This window comes from Dendrobates tinctorius, unplaced genomic scaffold (assembly GCF_039654945.1).
Source record: "Dendrobates tinctorius isolate UK_male_01 unplaced genomic scaffold, ASM3965494v1 ptg000332l, whole genome shotgun sequence".
Classification (NCBI taxonomy): domain Eukaryota; kingdom Metazoa; phylum Chordata; class Amphibia; order Anura; family Dendrobatidae; genus Dendrobates; species Dendrobates tinctorius.
Window position 1 is genome coordinate 17631088 of NW_027361998.1, and position 19113 is coordinate 17650200.

At 44.0% G+C, this 19113-nt stretch overlaps 6 non-coding genes across 6 annotated transcripts; all 6 read right to left on the reverse strand.

The window, feature by feature from the left end:
• Window positions 1-327: 327 nt before the first annotated feature.
• On the reverse strand, window positions 328-400 carry TRNAV-UAC (transfer RNA valine (anticodon UAC)). The gene has a single exon. It is a non-coding gene; the product is annotated as a tRNA-Val (tRNA).
• A 97-nt stretch (window positions 401-497) lies between these two features.
• Window positions 498-570, reverse strand: TRNAV-CAC (transfer RNA valine (anticodon CAC)). Its single transcript has one exon. It is a non-coding gene; the product is annotated as a tRNA-Val (tRNA).
• Window positions 571-2458: 1888 nt separating this feature from the next.
• Window positions 2459-2531, reverse strand: TRNAV-UAC (transfer RNA valine (anticodon UAC)). Its single transcript has one exon. It is a non-coding gene; the product is annotated as a tRNA-Val (tRNA).
• A 256-nt stretch (window positions 2532-2787) lies between these two features.
• TRNAV-AAC (transfer RNA valine (anticodon AAC)) lies at window positions 2788-2860 on the reverse strand. The gene has a single exon. It is a non-coding gene; the product is annotated as a tRNA-Val (tRNA).
• Window positions 2861-8970: 6110 nt separating this feature from the next.
• Window positions 8971-9043, reverse strand: TRNAV-UAC (transfer RNA valine (anticodon UAC)). The gene has a single exon. It is a non-coding gene; the product is annotated as a tRNA-Val (tRNA).
• A 256-nt stretch (window positions 9044-9299) lies between these two features.
• Window positions 9300-9372, reverse strand: TRNAV-AAC (transfer RNA valine (anticodon AAC)). The gene has a single exon. It is a non-coding gene; the product is annotated as a tRNA-Val (tRNA).
• Between the last annotated feature and the right edge of the window lie 9741 nt (window positions 9373-19113).

A 19113-nucleotide genomic window follows, 5' to 3' on the forward strand; every position in this document is an offset into this window, starting at 1 on the left:
AGGAACACTTAGACACTGTCAAAAACACACATGCTTGCCAAAAGCAAAAACGGGCAGAAATAATCACATTGGTAAAAGTAATGCTCATTAAACCAGCAATAGAAAATGCTAACTAAGGCTAATTAATCCAACAACATATGTTTGTGATCAAAATAAAGAAAAGCCATATGTTTCTGCCCGGGATCCAAACAGGGAACTTTCAGGAGGATGGCAAACAGGACAATCACTACACTACAGTAACCAGACAAGAGCGTTTACTGTGGTCATGGCAAGCATTAAAGATCAAGCACTCATTGTCAAAAGCGCTAGTTTGCCAGTGGAACGCTGTGTTTCTGCCCAGTTTCGAACTGAGGACCTTTCGCATGTAAAGCGAACATGATAACCGCTACACTACAGAAACCAACCGATTCAAACAAGCAAAAAATGCTGTGGTCATGGCAAGCAATAAAGAACAAGCACTGAAAGTCAAAAAGATCGTTTTCCAAGAGAAAAAGCTGTGTTTCTGCCCAGTTTCGAACTGGGGACCTTTCGCGTGTGAGGCGAACGTGATAACCGCTACACTACAGAAACCGGAAGCAAGCGCTTAGGCCTGTTTCACACTTGCTTTTTTTTGCAGCGCGTTTTTCCCTCAAAAAAACGCATTGAAAAACGCATACAAAAGCATACAACTGCTGCGTTTTTTTCAAGCATTTTTATGAGCATGCAGGAAAAAAACACAGCGTTTTTATGCGTTTGTATGCGTTTTTAGTGCGTTTTTACCGCGTTTGCGTTTTTTTCCAACATTATGTGGCCCCTCACATAAACCCAAACCATGACTTTACTAACCCTGACCCTAACCCTAACCCTAACCCTAACCCTGACCCTAACCCTAACCCTAACCCTAACCCTTAACCAAACCATACTTAACCCTAACCCTGACCCTAACCATTAACCAAACCATACTTAACCCTAACCCTGACCCTAACCCTGACCCTAACCCTAACCCTAACCCTAACCCTAACCCTGACCCTAACCCTTAACCAAACCATACTTAACCCTAACCCTGACCCTAACCCTAACCCTAACCCTGACCCTAACCCTTAACCAAACCATACTTAACCCTAACCCTGACCCTAACCCTAACCCTAACCCTGACCCTAACCCTAACCCAAAACCCCCTTAACTAACCCTAACTTTACCCAAACCCCTAAATTCCATTGTCTAAACTAATGGTAAAAAAATAAATGCATGTGCAAAAAAACGCATACATAAGCATGCCAATGCGCACATATGCTCACCATAGACTTATAATGGGTGTCTTGCTGTAAAAAAACGCATTGCGCGCGCATGCGTTTTTTTTAGGCAAATTGGACGCACAAAAAATGCAACAAGTTGCATTTTGTGCGCCCGAGCGCATACCGCAAAAAAACGCATGCGCGGTAAAACGCGTACAAACGCATGTGTATGCGCACATAAGCGCATACCATGCAAAGTATAGGAAAAAAAACGCATGCGCTATTTAGCGCTAAATTACCGCGAAAAAAACCGCAAATGTGAAACCAGCCTTACTGTGGTGACAACAAGCAATCGAGATCAAGAACTGAAAGTCAAAAGCTTGGATACCAAAGGGTAACAGCGTGTTTCTGCCCAGTTTCGAACTGGGGACCTTTTGTGTGTTAGGCAAACATGATATCCACTACACTACAGAAACGGACTGCAGAAGGTTACTGTGCTCATGATGAGCCATCGAGAACAAAGACTCAACATCAAAAGCTTTAATATCAACACCTAATGTCATGCTTCTATACAGTTTCGAACTGGGGACCGTTCACGTGTGAGGTGAACGTGACAACCACTACACTTCAGAAACTCCATGCAAAGCTAAATATGTTTAAACATGCTGAAATGAACTTGAAAAAGAAAATAACATCCAGCCAAAGTCAAGAGGTCTTCCTCTATGTCTGAAAACAGGACAAAGTGCATTTTGCAACACAGGAACCTTTCATTTGTCAGGCTATTGGAGAAAAAGAACAAACAGGGAAACAAAACCATGCTCCACAAAACATTCTCATGCCTTTGTCCAAAAGCCAAAAAGAAAGAGCACCTAGATGCCTGCTTTCGCACCTTGATCCTATCAGGTGTTACTTGAATTAGGAACACTTAGACACTGTCAAAAACACACATGCTTGCCAAAAGCAAAAACGGGTAGAAAAAATCACATTGGTAAAAGTAATGCTCATTAAACCAGCAATAGAATATGCTAACTAAGGCTAATTAAGCCAACAATATACGTTTGTGATCAAAATAAAGAAAAGCCACATGTTTCTGCCCGGGATCAAAACAGGGAGCTTTCAGGAGGATGGCAAACAGGACAATCACTACACTACAGTAACCAGACAAGAGCGTTTACTGTGGTCATGGCAAGCATTAAAGATCAAGCACTCATTGTCAAAAGCGCTAGTTTGCAAGAGGAACACTGTGTTTCTGCCCAGTTTCGAACTGCGGACCTTTCGCGTGTAAAGCGAACGTGATAACCGCTACACTACAGAAACCAACCGAGTCAAACAAACAAAAAATGCTGTGGTCATGGCAAGCAATAAAGAACAAGCACTGAAAGTCAAAAAGATCGTTTTCCAAGAGAAAATGCTGTGTTTCTGCCCAGTTTCAAACTGGGGACCTTTCGCGTGTGAGGCCAACGTGATAACCGCTACACTACAGAAAGCGGATGCAAGCGCTTACTGTGGTGACAACAAGCAATCGAGATCAAGAACTGAAAGTCAAAAGCTTGGATACCAAAGGGTAACAGCGTGTTTCTGCCCAGTTTCGAACTGGGGACCTTTCGCGTGTTAGGCGAACGTGATAACCACTACACTACAGAAACCGGCTGCGGAAGGTTACTGTGGTCATGACGAGCCATCGAGAACAAAGACTCAACGTCAAAAGCTTTAATATCAACGCCTAATGTCATGCTTCTATCCAGTTTCGAACTGGGGACCGTTTGCGTGTGAGGTTAACGTGACAACCACTACACTTCAGAAACTCAATGCAAAGCTAAAGATGTTTAAACATGCTGAAATGAATTTGAAAAAGAAAAAAACAGCCAGCCAAAGTCAAGAGGTCTTCCTCTATGTCTGAAGACAGGACAAAGTGCATTTTGCAACACAGGAACCTTTCATTTGTCAGGCTATTGGAGAAAAAGAACAAACAGGGAAACAAAACCATGCTCCACAAAACATTCTCATGCCTTTGTCCAAAAGCCAAAAAGAAAAAGCACCTAGATGCCTGCTTTCGCACCTTGATCCTATCAAGTGTTACTTGAATTAGGAACACTTAGACACTGTCAAAAACACACATGCTTGCCAAAAGCAAAAACGGGTAGAAATAATCACATTGGTAAAAGTAATGCTCATTAAACCAGCAAGAGAATATGCTAACTAAGGCTAATTAAGGCTACTTTCACACATCAGGTTTTCGGCGTCAGGCGCGATCCGGCGTCGTGCCGGAACGCCGGATCCGGCAAATGTTTAGTAAAACCGGATGTGACGGATCTGGTTTTCTGCCGGATCCGTCTTTTTCTTGACAGACAAAACCGGATCCGTCTCATTTGGTTCATCCGTTTTTCTATCCGTTTTTCGACGGTTACGCCGGATCCGGTTTTTAAAATTGACCCTTGTGGCCTTCCGAACGGGATTGGCTACTGGAAAACTATATATAGAGTGTTCCTACAGCCCTTCTTTGACAGGTTGTCGAAGAGAAAGTGCAGGTTGGAGAGAAGAGCAAGTTACTGGCGAAGATGGATGTTGTCATTGGAAATATTTTGAAGAATTTGGCGGTTTTTATAGCGGAGGTGAATCGTTTGAGGGTGATTGTTCTGGAGAAGGAGAGAGCGAGACAGCAGCGCATCAGGCATCGTAGACGACGTTTGTGGATCCACCCCATCACAGCCAAGAGAATGACGCGTGGGGTCTATTCTACACTCTGCATGGACCTTCGACGAAACCCGGATAAATTTTTTGGATATGTTAGGATGAAAATGGAGAATTTTGATTACTTGGTGGAGCGCATTGCACACCTCATAAGAAAAGCGAACACCTATTGCCGCTTCTCTGTTTCACCCGCAGAGCGTCTGATGGTGACTTTAAGGTAAGCCACATTTATTGGATGTGATCGCATCAGAGCACACTTTCACTGCAATCTTGTTGGTGGTAGTTTGTATCTCCAAGTGTTATAGGTCAGTTTTGGTATGTAATGCTGTGATTTAAAACTAATTTATTGTTTTTTAATTCCCCACAGATTTCTTGCAACTGGAGAATCCCTTTCGTCACTGCATTTCCAGTACAGACTCGGGATTTCCACCATATCTGGAATTGTGAAGTACACATGCCGTGCACTGTGGGACTCCTTAGCTGAAGAGTTTTTACCAGAGCCCACAACAGAGAGGTGGATTGAAATTGCTGACAAGTTTCAACAGATATGTCAGTTTCCCAACTGCTTGGGCGCTGTGGACGGGAAACATTTCCGCATTGTAAAGCCAGCTGGATCGGGATCGGAATATTTCAATTACAAGAAATATTTTTCAATTGTCCTCATGGCCATCGCTGACGCGGAATACAAATTTATTGCGGTTGATATTGGGGCCTATGGCCGCTCCAATGACTCTCAAGTTTTCAAACTGTCTGCCATGGGGCGTAAACTGTATGGAAACACCTTCCAGTTCCCACCACCTACCGCTGCCGCAAACATCTGGTCCACCTATGCCATTTGTCTGTGTAGGGGATGAAGCCTTCCAGCTGTCAGAACACCTTTTGAAACCGTACTCTAGCAGAGGATTGACAATACCAAAACGCATTTTTAATTACCGCCTCACAAGAGCAAGAAGAATGGTTGAATGTACCTTTGGTATTCTGACAGCCAAATGGCGGGTCCTATTGACTGCGATCAACCTCAAGACAGAAACTGTGGACGAGGTGATCAAAGCGTGCGTGGTTCTCCACAATTTTGTTATCTGCAAGGAACCCATTTCCATTGAGGACACCTCTGAAGAAACCACCTTGCAAGATTACCATGACATTACCACTAGAAGTTCTGTGACGGTTTCAGTGATGAGGGACAATTTTGCACAATACTTTATGTCACCTCAAGGCAGAGTACACTGGCAGGATGACAGAGTGTGAAAGATTTGTGCCCTAACCAAACTTGTGTACCTTCTGTACCAACAGTATATACCTTTGCCAACCAAAGTTGGCTATCTTGTCATGGTCTCTATTTTTAGCTTTAGGCCACAGGTGTGTACCTGGTTGTGTTTTATGCAAAGTATTTCACCTTTTAACAAAAGTTGTGTACATTGTTAGGAAATCACCAACAATAAACACAACTTTTTAGGTGAAATACTTTGCTTCAAACACAACCAGGAACACAACTGTGGCAAAAAGCTAAAATTTACCCACAGTTATATACCTAGTTTTGAATACCATTTCACCTTTTAAATACCCTGTATTTAACCTTTTTCGCCGCAGAAAGAAATGACAGACAACCAGTGTAAAATAATTTAACTTTTATTGAAAAATGTTTTTTTTAGTAAACTTTTTTTAAATTTTAATAAACTTGTTTAATAAAGCTTTGAAACCATAAAACTGGTCATTTTTATTTAAATACACACATTATAAATCTGTGCAGTGTGTGGTGGAAATACTGCTGGAGGGGCTGCGGGACACTTCGACACTGGGAGTGTGGAGAGAGGACTGGGATCGTGGTGGGGAAGGAACAGTTAGAGGTGAAGGTGTGGAAAAAACTACAGAATGGGTGGACATGTGGGAAGCAGAAGAGGTGGTGGGTGGTGGAGTGGAGGGTTGGGCAGGGACTGTAGGAGCAGATGATGTTGATGGCAAGTTGTATGGGGAAGGAGTTTGGTACGGGGCAGGTTGCTGGAAGTGGGGAGATGTCTGGTACAGGGCAGGTTGCTGGAAGTGGGGAGATGTCTGGTACGGGGCAGGTTGCTGGAAGTGGGGAGATGTCTGGTACTGGGGAGGTTGCTGGTACTGGGGAGTTTGCAGGTACTGGGGAGGTTGCTGGTACTGGGGAGGTTGCTGGTACTGGGGAGGTTGCTGGTGCTGGGGAGGTTGCTGGTACTGGGGAGGTTGCTGGTGCTGGGGAGGTTGCTGGTGCTGGGGAGGTGGATGGTATGTAATAGGAGGGGGAGGATGGAAAGTGGCTGGAGGGGGTGTAGATGTAATAGGAGGGGGAGGATGGAAAGTGGCTGGAGGGGGTGTAGATGTAATAGGAGGGGGAGGATGAAAAGTGGCTGGAGGGGGTGCAGGTGGAGGAACTACTGTGGTGGGAGGAGGAGGTTGGGAGGTAACTTGCTGGAGAGCAGCGTGGCATGAATGCATTACATGCATCTGCTGGGCAGGAGAGAGCGTTTCCATGCGCTCCACAACAGACCTGAAAAAGGTGTGGTTTGGCGAAGATCTTGCTTCTGAATGCATGGTTTGCAGAAGTGTCTTCACCTCCAGAATGCTGGAGTTGATCTGCTGAAAGCCTGCGGAGATTTGCTCTGACAAGACTTTTAGACAGTTCTGGAAAGATGCATTCAGATGCAAGAACTCTGGCGCATAAGTCTTTTCCTGACCCCTCTGCCACTGCTGCCCAGTACCCGCAGGTGTACTAGAGGTGGCAGGGGCAGAAGGGTGGGGTAAAGGGAAAGCGATCTCCACACCAGCAGCTTCATGTAATGTAGGCGGCCACGATGCTCCTGTGCTGGTGGATGGGACAGATGGGTCGAATGTGTGGGAAGGCTGGGAAGGTGCAGATGTACCGGGGCGGTCGAAGTGTCCCTCGGTGCTGGTCTCCTCAGGGATCGCCTCAGAAGGGTCCAATCGTGCAGGTTCCCGAGTGCTGCTCACCGTGCTGTGGAATAAAGAGAAAAAAAAACAATTAAAATAGTGACATGGTATGGCCCTGGCTGAAAAAAAAAGTTACATCTAAACTTTTTTTGTCACATGTGGTGTGTAATATTTACCTTCTGGTGAGCATTGTCTCCCGGAGGAACGACAGGGCTCGTGCGTACTTGTACTTGCTCCTGCGTCCTCCAGATCCACTCGGGGCCCGCATCTCTTTATTGAACTCCTTCTTGAAATGATCCCTCACAGACCGCCACCGCTTCACAATTCTCTCCCCTGAAACGAGAAAGGACAAAGTGGTTAGTATACAACATCAGTGTTTCCCAAACTCCAGTCCTCATGGTCCCCAGGGGTCATGTTTTCAGGATTTCCAAAGTAAATAGAAATCCTGAACACATGATCCGTGGGGACCACGAGGACTGGAGTTCGGGAAACACTGGTTTAAATCAAGCAACCGGTACTGTATATACTTACGCTCTTTAATCTGGGCCCGAGCTTCGAGGTCCTCCCAGCGGTCCACAAGGAGCGAACAGATTTCCTCCCAGAGTCGTTGGGTAACGATCAGGTCAGCGTGGCGGCGGTCAGCCATATTCCAGAGCGGCTCCCTTTCTCTGACGAGATCGATGAGGTGGTCCACATCAATCCCTCCATCCTCACCGTCAGAGTCGGGAGCACGCTGTGAAGGCTGTTAAAGAAAAAGACAAAAATAACATAATTAGCCTCCACAAAAGAAATGAAATAAAAAGTGCAAAAAAACAAAGCAAAAATATTTATACTTACACGCTGGTGACCGCCGCGTTGCTGTCGCCGACGACCCTGGGAGGCACTGCGAGGACCTCTTGGCCGAGCACCAGATTGGGAAGACTAGAGAAGAAAACAAAAAATGTTATGTCTTTGGATGTAGGCATTTGTTTGCTGTGTGTGGTCTGCAGAACATTGTTTTCTATGTGTTGTGTGTAGTGTGATGTTGTGTTTCTGCGTTTGATGCAAAAAACTTACCAATTGTGAGTCCACTCCAAGTGTCTGTCCACCCCTTCCTTCTTCTTCTGGGAGCTCCTCTTCATCTTGTGATTCCTGTTTTGAAATAAAAGGCAATGAATACACATATATTACAGAGATGATGGATTTTTGAAATAAAAACTTACTGTCAAACGCTGACGATGCGAGGGAGGGAGGGCTCCCAGAAGCTGTGCTGTCTTCCTCATGGCCAGACTCCATGGCTGTGGGTGGTGTTTCTGCTGCTGCATCTATTGGGCGGCTGTTGAATAAAGAGAAACAAAGGGCCCATGAATATCTTGATATTCCATAGCCCTAGTTTGGAGGAATGGGAGATTTGATAATTACCGTCTCTCATCTGCTGCTGGACTCCCCTCACGTTGTTCAGCATGCTGCTCCATTTGGGGTGGTGCTGATGATGCTGCTGCTGCAGATGTCTGCTGCCTTCTCCTGCTCCTGGTTCTTGGCTTGGGTGGCATGTTGGGTGTGGCTGAGGGTCCCATTGTCTTGCTTTTATATATGTCCTGTGGGCAGAGCTACTGAGCATGCTCAGACCAAAGAAGCCGGATCCGGCTGTCGCCGGATCAGGCGCATTGCGGCGCTCATAGGCTTTCATTGTATGAAAAAGCCGGACACGCCGGATCCGGCGTGTCCGGCTTTTTCGCCGGAGACAAAAAACGTTACAGTAGCCGTTTTTTCCAGACGCCGGATCGCGTCACATTGCCGGATCCGGCGAAAATCGGATAAAACGCATGGCCATCCGGCTCGATCCGGCTCTAATGCAAGTCAATGGGGGGGAATCCGGATCCGGCATTGCATTTCGCCGGATCCGGTTTTAGTCAAAAGCGCCGGATCGCGCCTGACGCCGAAAACCTGATGTGTGAAAGAGGCCTAAGCCAACAATATACGTTTGTGATCAAAATAAAGAAAAGCCACATGTTTCTGCCCGGGATCAAAACAGGGAACTTTCAGGAGGATGGCAAACAGGACAATCACTACACTACAGTAACCAGACAAGAGCGTTTACTGTGGTCATGGCAAGCATTAAAGATCAAGCACTCATTGTCAAAAGCACTAGTTTGCAAGAGGAACGCTGTGTTTCTGCCCAGTTTCAAACTGAGGACCTTTCGCATGTAAAGCGAACGTGATAACCGCTACACTACAGAAACCAACCAATTCAAACAAGCAAAAAATGCTGTGGTCATGGCAAGCAATAAAGAACAAGCACTGAAAGTCAAAAAGATCGTTTTCCAAGAGAAAAAGCTGTTTTTCTGCCCAGTTTCGAACTGGGGACCTTTCGCGTGTGAGTCAAACATGATAACCGCTACACTACAGAAACCAGATGCTAGTGTTTACTGTGGTGACAACAAGCAATCGAGATCAAGAACTGAAAGTCAAAAGCTTGGATAGCAAAGGGTAACAGCGTGTTTCTGCCCAGTTTCGAACTAGGGACCTTTCGCGTGTTAGGCGAACGTGATAACCACTACACTACAGAAACCGGCTGCAGAAGGTTACTGTGGTCATGACGAGCCATCGAGAACAAAGACTCAAAGTCAAAAGCTTTAATATCAATACCTAATGTCATGCTTCTATCCAGTTTCGAACTGGGGACCGTTCGCGTGTGAGGTTAACGTGACAACCAATACACTTCAGAAACTCCATGCAAACCTAAAGATGTTTAAACGTGCTGAAATGAACTTAAAAAAGAAAAAAACAGCCAGCCAAAGTCAAGAGGTCTTCCTCTATGTCTGAAGACAGGACAAAGTGCATTTTGCAACACAGGAACCTTTCATTTGTCAGGCTATTGGAGAAAAAGAACAAACAGGGAAACAAAACCATGCTCCACAAAACATTCTCATGCCTTTGTCCAAAAGCCAAAAAGAAAAAGCACCTGGATGCCTGCTTTCGCACTGATAGGAACTGAAGGAGTTAAATTGAGTTCTGTCTATGTTGCATTCTCTTGTTTAAAACCTTATCTGTTCTTCGAGGAGATGTCTCAGACATCTCCCTTGTGAACCAAGGTCAAATACCTCTGCTTTTTTGCCTAAGTGACTTTCTTTGTAGAAAACAAGTTGTGAAATCATTTGTACTGCGCATGTCTGTAAATGTTTAAATTCTTTACTATAAAAGACGGAAGCCTAACTGATAAGCCAGAGGCGTCTTGGCAGGCATCCCGAGTGGTATTATACAGCCCGTGTCTGTGTTATCCTTCTCGACGGAGCAATTGATTAGAGACATATGGTGCTTCACACCTAAAAACATCGGTCCTTCAGATGAAAGAGTAATCTGAGGTATCCCGACAGTTTCCTGGCGCCCGAAACAGGGACCTGATATAGGCACCTCTCCAAGACTACCCGATCTACAGACCACTCCAGTTACTGATGAAATTGTGAACAGCAGACCTAAACACCTGGCCAGGTAAGAGATCAATTTTTCTCTTCTCTGCTCTTTATAATCTATCATTATAACTAAGGTCCGTATAAAGGGGAATCTAGTAGAGGAGGGGGCCGTAAAATCAGGTCCATATAAGAACTCTGAGGAAATCGGGTGTGACACGCATATGTAATTTCTGCTCGAATGAGAGGTTACTGTAGGTTCTGTCTGTGCACAGCTATTTTTAGAAAAAGAGCTGATGCAAATCAAAATGGGAGAGGTCTGACATTACGGAATATAAGGCTGGGTGAACAGTTCATACTGCGCAGCCCGGACGGACAAGTTTTTCACAATAGACGATTCCGCACTAGAAATAGAGGAGGTTGTTGAGTGACTGCCTTGATTTGAAGGACTGTGAAAAGTAGACAAATAAGCTGCACAGTAGGTATTCGTTCAAAGAGTGGTGATATTGCCTAACTGGGTCATGTGACAGCGTCCTTTCGGGGAGGTCACCGCCTAAGCTTAAATCAACACCCTTTACGAATAAACCTTGTGACAGATAAGAGTGTGATAGAATGAGCACAGGACCACGAAATGAGCCTGTGACAGGATATGACTGAAGAACCCCGATAGATGGACACATTGTTTACAATCCTGTGTGTTGTGGGAGTATTTCTGTTCGGATGCTACATAGCATATAAGTACACAAAACACGTAGTACACCGAGGAACAGACACTCCATTTAGCCTGTTAGCACCTTAGGAAGAAGGTAACGAGGTATAGTAGAGCCTAGTCTTGAGCTTACCCAATACACCACCTAAGGCAGGGGACTAACAGGAAGACAACAAGAGAAACAGGATAAGAATAAAAGATAAAATGGGGAACAGTCAGGGAAAGACACCTGAAGAAGGAAATCGGTTATGTGATATAATTGAGGATAGATATGGAAGTAGTGCAGCAAAGAACCTGGAAAAAGTATTAATCAAATCCAAAGTGCAAGATAGGCAGGCTGTGTGAATCCTTGTATATATGTCTATGAGAACCTCTGAATAAGATGAGAGATGAGTAATTGAGTAAAAAAAAAAAAAAAAATAAAAAAAAATCAGTGAATGAGCACGTATGAATGAATCATCACACATCATTTTTGTGTCAAGAGATTTGTGACCTTTCTAGTTGTGGTGGAATCCCGGACAGATGCGTTATAGATAATTCTAATCTACATCTGAGACTGAATGAATTGAGTAATGATATAGTTCGTGTTATATGTGGCATTACATTGTAAAGTTTCCTGAATGCATTTGGCCAGAAAAAGGGCAAGGCATGGTTAATCTCATTATACAGTTATCTGCCCTTACAGTGAAATCCCGTGATTTTGAGTTTCTTTGTAGAAATTGATTTTGATAAGTCTAAAGAACTACAGAATTCTGTGAAGGACGACGCTGCATTCTGATGGGAGGGGTGAAGGATGGCGCTGCGCAGTTTTTCTTCTCCCTTCGCTCTTATCTCTGCTGAGTGTGAGCTGTGCTCAAAATTCTCTGTAATTCTATCCGTAAGGTACGCGCTGAAAGATTTGTGCATTTTAAAGCAACAGTACTTAATTGAAGATTGGAAGTTAAAAGTAAGATATGGTGCCTAATTTAGAAGGGAATTGTAAGTGATTGTTTGGTCATTGTAAGTGATTGCTTGGTCATTAATGTGTTTGAACCTGCTTCTAGTTGTGTGATTGATTTGTATAGCAAATTGTGTCAAATTACAAGAGACAGAGAAGGAAGGAAGCAGTAAAACAAGTGGGACAAATATTGAAAAAGGCAAAAATACCAGAGTGTGAATGTTTGGATGTACAAAAAGGCACAGACAAGGGAAGAAAATAGCAAGATAAATGATGCTTGAGAATGTGCAGCAGTGTGGAAGGTGTATTATGAATGTTTGATTGACAAAGTGTAATCAGAGACCCAGACAAAACAGATGGACTTGTAAACACTGTGGTCAGACTCAGACAAATCCAGACTGAATAGCTACTTGTGTGACCTGTGCTACTGACCTAAGAGAATTGCACTAAATCCTATCCAGACAAGATTATAAGAAGCTGACATAATAGTGTGGATAGTGGGTAGTGGGGACATTGGCCCTTGAGGAGTAAGCTGACAGTAGACATCAGACGACCAACCCCATCAGGACCTAGAAGTGTGACTAGAATAAGAAAGATACAGGTGTATTATCCCTGGAGCCCCTCTGACCAGCTAGCTTTGCTGAAGCAGCTGCCTGCCCCTGAAGACCAACCATTCCCGTTTTACAGACACATAAAGGAAGTACAGCAAACATATAAGTGTACCTGGGCAGACTTAGAGAGGTTGGTGAGTTTAAAGGCAGGTGACGCACTAGATCATATAATTAAGACACACAGATGTGACAAAGAATCAGGCTTGGGGCATGGATGATAAATCTGCACGATCTGGGGAGACGTACTGTGAGTCACTAAGACAATGGGCTGCAGTGGAACAATCAGAGCAGTCTGTACTCCTGACTAATGTGACACAGCAAAGATGAGAGAGAGTAGAGATATACCTTGGACGGTTACAGCTGAAATGGGCAGACATGGGGTACATTTGCATAAACCCACTTGATGTTAGAATACTGGTGAATGCATTCATTGACGGTATGAACAAAGACTTACGAGACGCAGTACAGACAGCCAGACCTGAATGGAGATATGTAGATCTGAAAGACCTCCTTAAGGTAGCTAAAGAAATTGAGCGAAGAAGGACAATAAAACGACCTGTCATGTATGCTGGAGCACAAGGAAAAAAGTGGAGACGTAATAGGGAAGGCATGTGAGATGACACTGACGTTTCTTTTGACAATCTATTCCCCACATGACATCCATGCCATACTCCTACAAGTTCAACCAAAACATCTGTCTATGGCCAGACAGCTCCGACTTGAGTGTGCTCTACTAATTCCTGAGTATGTCACTCCTCAAAAGATGTAACGTTCTGAATCCAGCCACCCTCCTGCCTGTGGATTCAGAAAAGGGGGAATTGGTGACCGTATTGGCAAGTGAGGAAGGATACTTTGACATGACGCATGAACATGTCTGCATAGAACTGATGAGTCAGGAGACAGTTGGGTTTGCACACATTCATGAAAAACCTGTTCCTAATGCAGACTTTGAGTTTCTTTTTTGTAGATGGCCCCAGATACCACCAGGATGGACGATTCTACACTGGATATGCAGTAGTATCCTCACATGAGGTAATCCGAGCGGAGCCACTCTCTCCTCACATGTCGGCGCAGGAGGCAGAGTTGAAGGCACTCACTGAGGCGTGTAGAGCCGCTGCAGGTAAAGTCGCTAATATTTTCACAGATTCGAAGCCCATTAAAAATGCAGAGCTGGTGAAACAATTGATGGAGGCATTGATGTTACCAGTCCAGGTTGGCATTGTCAAGGTAAAAGCACACACAAAGGTGACTCCGTGGAGGTAGAGGGCAATAGAAGGGCGAACGAGGCTGCTAAAATAGCACAAGGCGGCCTAGAGAGAGCAGTGGACGGTGGCGGGGAGTCAGCGTATTCCAGCCACATTGGGTCTAGAAGTCCTGAAATCCCTCCAGCAAAAGGCTGCCCAAACAGAGAAGGTACACCGGGGGAGACTGGGAGCTGAGCTGAACTCAAATGGAGTATGGGAGAATAAGGATAAAATGTGCCCACCAAAGTCCCTGTTCCCAGTCATGGCGCAAGCAGCACATGGCCCCAATCACACCTCAAAAAGTCACATGTGTGCCATGGTAGATGCCTTCTGGATCGCTCCTGGCTTCAGTTGCGCAGCCGCGAAACTTGTACAATCATGCCTCATCTGTGCACAGCACAACCAAGGTAAAACAGTAAAAGTCCCTAAGAAAGCGACACCTAGGCCTCTCTACGCATTTCAGAAACAGCAGATTGACGACATACAGCTACCAAGGTAGGAGTGTATGCAAATATCCTAGTATGTGTAGATCTCTTCTCTGGATGGCCAGAGGCCTACCCGGTGAAAACGGCTACAGCTCGAGCCACTGCAAAGAAACTGGTGATGGAACTAGTACCACGATTCGGTGTCCCTGAAACAATTGAATCAGACAGAGGTACACACTTTACTGCTGAGGTAATGCAAAATGTAATGCAAATGATCATAGAATCATAGAATCATAGAATCGTAGAGTTGGAAGGGACCTCCTGGGCCATCTGGTCCAACCCCCTGCTCAAAGCAGGATTCGCTAAATCATCCCAGTCAGATGTCTGTCCAGCCTCTGTTTGAAGACTTCCATTGAAGGAGAACTCACCACTTCTCGTGGCAGCCTGTTCCACTCATTGATCACTCTAACTGTCAAAAAGTTTTTTCTAATATCTAATCTGTGTCTCCTCCCATTCAGTTTCATCCCATTGCTTCTAGTCTTTCCTTGTGCAAATGAGAATAAAGTTGATCCTTCTACAATGTGACAGCCCTTTAGATATTTGTAGACAGCTATTAAGTCTCCTCTCAGTCTTCTCTTTTGCAAACTAAACATTCCCAAATCCTGCAACCTTTCCTCATAAGACAGGGTTTGCAGACCGGTCACCATTCTGCTCGCTCTTTTCTGAACTTGCTCCAGTTTGTTGATGTCTTTTTTAAAATGTGGTGCCCAAAACTGGACACAATATTCCAGATGAGGTCTGACCAAAGAGGAGTAGAGGGAAATAATGACTTCACGTGATCTAGACTGTATGCTTCTGTTAATACATCCTAGAATTGCATTTGCCTTTTTTGCTGCTGCATCACATTGTTGACTCATATTCAGTCTGTGATCTATTAGTATACCCAAGTCTTTTTCACATGTGCTGTCACTTAGCCCTATTCCTCCCATTCTATATATGCTTTTTCCATTTTTATTGCCCAGATGTAGTACTTTGCATTTCTCCCTGTTAAAAACCATTCTGTTAGTTGCTGCCCACTTCTCCAGTTTATTTAAATCTTTTTGAATCCTCTCTCTCTCTTCTCTAGTATTAGCTATCCCTCCTAGCTTTGTGTCATCAGCAAATTTAATCAGTTTACCCTCAATTCCTTCATCTAAATCGTTGATAAAGATGTTGAACAATACAGGGCCCAGGACAGAGCCCTGTGGTACCCCACTTGAGACATTCTTCCAACTGGATGTGCAGCCATTTACGACCACTCTTTGGGTCCGATCACTAAGCCAGTTATGAATCCACCTAACAGTTGCCTTGTCCATTCCATACTTAATCATTTTTTCAATAAGGATTGTATGAGAGACTTTGTCAAATGCTTTGCTGAAGTCAAGATATACTATATCTACAGCATTTCCTTGATCCACCCAATCAGTGATACCGTCATAGAAGGAAATTAAGTTAGTCTGACATGACTTATTAGTTACAAACCCATGCTGACTCTGTTTAATCACTTCATTCTTATCCAGGTATTGACATACATGTTGTTTAATAATTTGTTCAAAGATCTTTCCTGGTATAGAAGTCAGACTCACCGGCCTATAGTTGCCTGGGTCCACCTTCTTCCCCTTTTTGAAGATAGGAACAACATTTGCTCTTCTCCAGTCTTCTGGCACTTCTCCTGTTCTCCAAGAATTTTCAAAGATTATAGAGAGGGGTTCAAAAATTTCTTCTGCTATCTCCTTCAGTACTCTGGGGTGTAATTCATCTGGACCTGGAGACTTGAATTCATTTAGGCTAGCTAAGTGTTTCCTCACTATCTTTCTGTTTATAGATATCCTGGATTCTTCTATTCCCTTAATAGGACAGTGAATAACAGTTGATGTTACATTTCCTTTCTGAGAGAAAACAGATGCAAAATAGGAATTTAAAAGTTCAGCCTTCTCAACATCCTGTCTTACCATTTCATCATTTTCATCCTGTAAAAATCCTATAGCATCTTTGACTTTTCTTTTACTTTTGACATATCCCCAAAATCCTTTATTATTGCTTTTGACATCTCTTGCAAGCCTCAATTCATTTTCAGCTTTAGCTAATCTGATTTGTGCCCTGCAGGTTCTGCAGACAGCATTATATTCTTCTTTAGATATGCCTCCCTCTTTCCATTTTATAAACATTTTTTTCTTCCTTTTTAGCATGTGCTTAAGTTCTGTGTTCATCCATCCTGGTTTCCTTAACTGCTTCCTATTCTTCCCTCTTTTCGGAATTGTTAACAACTGTGCTTTGAGAATTTCATTTTTCAAGATTTCCCATCCTTCCTGGACATTTTTGTCTTTAAGGATATCCAGCCATTGGATCCCTCCAATTCTCTTTCTGAATCCCTTAAAATCTGCCTTTCTGAAATCTAACCTTGACGTCTGAGTCTTCACAGGTCTTCCGCCTCTAGTTATCCAAAATACTAAAATAGCATGGTCGCTACCTCCTAGGGTCCCAGCCACTTTTACCTCCTCAACCATTTCCTCCCTGTTTATAAGGATTAGATCCAAGGTAGCAGTTCCCCTTGTTTTCTCCCTGACCTTTTGGAAGATAAAGTTGTCAGCAAGAGAGGATAAGAATTTCCTTGACCTGTTAGTTTTGCCTGAGAGAGATTCCCAACAAATGTCTGGATAGTTGAAATCTCCCATGACAACTATGTCATATTTTTTGGAGAACTTGGCCATTTGATGCATAAAGAGTTCATCCATAGCTTCAGCTTGCACAGGCGGCCTGTAGTAAATGCCTACAATGGTGTCCTTTCCATTGTTCTGTCCTTGTATTCTTACCCAAACAGTTTCCACAGAACTCCCAGTCTCTGAAGCTTCAATCTCTGTGCAGATATACGCATTTCTAACATACAATGCGACACCCCCTCCTCGTTTATCAAGTCTGTTTCTTGCAAATAAGTTGTATCCTTCTAGTCTTGTATTCCAATCATGTGTATTGTCCCACCAAGTTTCAGTGATTCCAATGACATCATATTTCTTTTCCTGTGTTAGTAGTTCCAATTCTCCTTGTTTGTTGCCCATGCTTTGTGCATTAGTATAGAAACATTTTAGTTTGTGATTGGTTTCTCTTTCTCCAATATTTTTATTAATTAGATTCTTTCGTCTTTGTTCTTCCTTTCCACTTCTAATAGCAGAGTTGTCAATAGCATTTGTCAGGTGTATGGCTTTTTCTGGTCTTTTGCTTCCCTTCCCATGTTGTTCTAGTTTAAACCTCTCTTTACAAGTGTAGCAAGGCGACTTCCAAATACATGCTTACCAGTCTTTGTAAGGTGCACCCCATCTCTAGCAAGTAGTCCATCGTATAAGTAGTTCACTCCGTGATCCAGAAATCCAAATCGTTGCTGAAGGCACCATTGACGTAGCCAGTTGTTCACCTGCAGAATCTTATTCCACCTCCTTGTTCCATGGCCATCCACTGGGAGGATGGAAGAGAAGACCACTTGCGCTCCCAGTTCTTTCACTTTCTTGCCTAAGTCTTCAAAGTCTCTGCAGATGGTTTCCAGGTCGTTTCTTGCAGTGTCATTTGTCCCCACATGTAGTAGCAGGAATGGGTAGTCATCTGTAGGTCTGAAGAGTCCTGATATCCTGTCAGACACATCTTTAATTTTTTCACCTGGAAGACAACACATTTCTCTTGAAGTTATATCCGGTCTGCAGATAGCGGCCTCAGTTCCTCTCAACAGGGAATCCCCCATGACCACCACTCTCCGTTTCTTCTTCACAACATTTTTCTTTCTCCATCCAGGAGGACTCTGAAGGCGTACAAGGTTGCTGCTTGTTGGCAAAGTCTTATCCTGATGTATTTCTTCATTGTTTTCCTGCGTGAGAGCCTGGTACTGGTTCCTGAGCAGTATGGGTGCTGACTGCCTCCTGATCCTCCTGCTTCTCTGGGTCACATGTCTCCATTCCTCTGTTTCTTCAGGTGCACTTCGAATTTCTTCTCTTTCTGTAACATGAAGAGATAATTCTGCTCTGTCCAAGAACTCTTCACCTTCCTTAATGATCTTCAACGTAGCTAACCTCTCTTCGAGATTTTGCAACTTTTCCTCCAACAGGGACACAAGCTTGCATTTGTGGCATGTGAAGTTTGGCTTTTCCACTGGTAAATCTGTGAACATGTAGCAAGAAATGCAGCTCACCAAATGGCTCCTGGCCTCTTCCATCTTGAGATTTCTTAAAAACGATGAAAGATGAGCCAAATATGCAAATGATCTCCTCAAGACTCTTCCCCTGGTTTTCCAATTTCCTCTTTTCAGCTGCAACGGCCAAAACCCAGTGATCGTTGAGCTCGCGGAGACTTCACTTATCCCAGAAGGCACTGGGAATATGCAAATGATCTCCTCAAAACTCTTCCCCTGGTTTTCCGATTTCCTCTTTTCAGCTGCAACGGCCAAAACCCAGTGATCGTTGAGCTCGCGGAGACTCTTCACTTATCCCAGAAGGCACTGGGAATATGCAAATGATCTCCTCAAGACTCTTCCCCTGGTTTTCCGATTTCCTCTTTTCAGCTGCAACGGCCAAAACCCAGTGATCGTTGAGCTCGCGGAGACTCTTCACTTATCCCCGAAGGCACTGGGAATATGCAAATGATCTCCTCAAGACTCTTCCCCTGGTTTTGAATAATAAGTTTATACAACATCATGAAAAATTACTGAATGATTGGTCAAATGACACTCAGTCTCCAGCAGATTGCTGGATCTGCACACATTCACCAGTATCAGCCACTAGTATTCCGTTCCTTGTTATTCCTATGCCACCCGAGGAATTATTTGCCTGGACCAGTTGTTCTGATACACTTGCTAATAATGCCACAAATAATGTGAAGTTATGGAACACAACTGTTGGAATACCTATTGTGGGATGGGTAGGATACCCTTGGTGGCAGGGTAATCTTTCAGGAAGT